We start from the raw sequence: 2,275 nt of genomic DNA on the forward strand, positions 1-2,275 counted from the left end.
ATGTAACATACTGAGTGTTGTCATTCTAGTTTATGCACATATTTTCAGTTTTCTTTAGTATCAGATTGACTAAAAAAAGTCAAGTTTGTGTGTTATTGTGCTCATGAACAGATTGTCTCATGTATGTATTTAACTGTTGTTGTTTTTTAGCAAACATTTTAATCAAGAAACAACTGCATGACCAAGTGATGTTGACAATGCGACTGCAAGAGGAAAAAAGCATTTTGGTGTTGGAGATGCACAACACTGCACACGGTTGCAGAGCCTGGCCGTGGTTCTCAAGAACAAGATAGCTGAGGAGGGTAAGTTGAATAAAAACCCTGTTCATTTAAAGTATGAATTTAAAAAAAAAATACCTTTCAGTCTCGGTCATAGAACTCGGATGGAGTAGAACAGTTATTGTTCTGTTTGTCATGGTCATTTGGCTTGCACATAATAAAAAGGGGATTATAGTTGTTCAATATGGTATCAAGTCTACATTTGCTTAAGAGATTTGTTCTGTGGCTGTTACATGAAAGCTGAAATTAATCTTGATGTAACTTCTTGAATGCTACACAATGTGTTACTTTAGCACACCTGTAATGAAGAAGAAAGATGTAAGCTACTAGACATTGGCTGCAGCACAAAACGCTTTTTGTTTGTCCTTAATGGTATCTCTTTTGTTTTTTGAGATGTAGACAAGGGAAATGAGGGACTTTGCTGTCTCTTAAGAAGAAGACTGTCAGATGTGTCAGAAAGGTTGCGAGTGTCCTCCAACAGTACAAGACTGCTTTAGGCCCTGAGGCCTCTGCCCTTCTACATGTTGAAGCAGAAGATCAAAGTGGCCTCAGTAGTCCAGACACCATTGAGGATGAAGAAGAAAACACTATTTAGGTCATTAATTTATTCATATGTATGTTTGTTTGCTCTCAAACATAGACCAGGGGATGTTCCATCAAGGTGGATTAAGGAAAAGCCTGGATTAGGAACATTGCAGGAACATCAACTGGCCCGTCTCAGATCAACTCAAGATGGCTGATGCAGTCGCTGCAACTCGGCTTGTCAATCTTCAGATGCTGGTTACAGAATATGAGGCACTGCACCTGTTTCAACAGCCAGTCAGCTTGTAGCAAAGTCAGCTGGTCAAGTCACTAAACTGTCGGCCGGTTGAAGTTTTGGACGGAGGAAAAGGAGGCTAAATTGACTCGACATGGCTAAATTATGGAAGTGGAACAGCTTGAGCCTGTAGTGAAAGTCAATGTTAATTCAAGCCATGCTTTTTCAAGAGATCAAAGCTGTGCTGATGAAAAAAATCCCCATTACTGTTCATTACTTCATCATTTATTTATGTATTTATTCATGCTTTACACATCTTGTTCATATTGTTTTTCTGTATTTTTCCAGATGGAAGCTGCACAAAGGACTGTGTTGAAGGAAATGGACTTGCCCAGTGTCTGTGTATTTTCCCATACTACACTGATTGATTAACCACATCAAAATCTGAATGCATTCTATATTGTTGAATATAAGCCTGTATCTGTAGATTGCCAAGCAATTTATTAAGCACATGAATGTTTCTTGAAGATGCATAAACCTTAGTAAAGGAAAGGAAGGAAAAGAAAAGAAGAGACTCCCATTGATTGCGGTGACCCTGTGACCTTTCCTACACTCAAAAAAAAATTTCAGCCCTTAACGTAATTCAATTACGTACATCTTTTCCATTCATTTAGATTACGTAGTTTTAATTTAAACAAATCAAGTAAACTTAATGTGATTCAAATGCATCAGTCTTACGTAAATGAAACAGGTAAAGTTGATGTAATATTTCCCAGTGTTAAACAAACCCTGCTCAGTGTTCATGTGTTTCCACACTACAGAGTGTTCAAGTAGCACTGACACAGTGTTGGAGTTAAGGAGATCATTATGTCATGATTGACCAATAATGATGAACACCTGCTGTTTACAAGCAGAATCACAGAAGAAAAGAGAAACACAAGAATCAGCCACAGCCAAAGATAAAATGAACTTAAATAAATAAAGACATCAAATCTCTGATTAAACAACTTCACAAACAACATTACAGATTGACTTGATTTCTGTAATATATCCACTAATAGTATTTGAGAACATCTAAACAGAGGTTTAGATGTTTTATTAAAAAAACTTTTCATTTGACCTCACCATCATGGTGAACAAGGTTTACTTTAGTTGGGCTCTGGACCCTTGACTTTCTTAGTTTAGTTTTTTTTTTCCTCCTTCTCTTTGGTTGCTGTATTTGTGTTTGTAGAGCACATTT

At 37.0% G+C, this 2,275-nt stretch overlaps 1 long non-coding RNA gene across 1 annotated transcript; it reads left to right on the top strand.

Annotated features, from left to right (window-relative positions):
* Positions 1-155: 155 nt before the first annotated feature.
* On the top strand, positions 156-1,592 carry LOC127159622 (uncharacterized). The gene is made up of 3 exons (XR_007826504.1): positions 156-302; positions 678-873; positions 1,384-1,592. It is a non-coding gene; the product is annotated as an uncharacterized LOC127159622 (long non-coding RNA).
* The last annotated feature ends 683 nt before the right edge of the window (positions 1,593-2,275 follow it).

Source organism: Labeo rohita, unplaced genomic scaffold (genome assembly GCF_022985175.1).
Source record: "Labeo rohita strain BAU-BD-2019 unplaced genomic scaffold, IGBB_LRoh.1.0 scaffold_237, whole genome shotgun sequence".
NCBI classification, from domain to species: domain Eukaryota; kingdom Metazoa; phylum Chordata; class Actinopteri; order Cypriniformes; family Cyprinidae; genus Labeo; species Labeo rohita.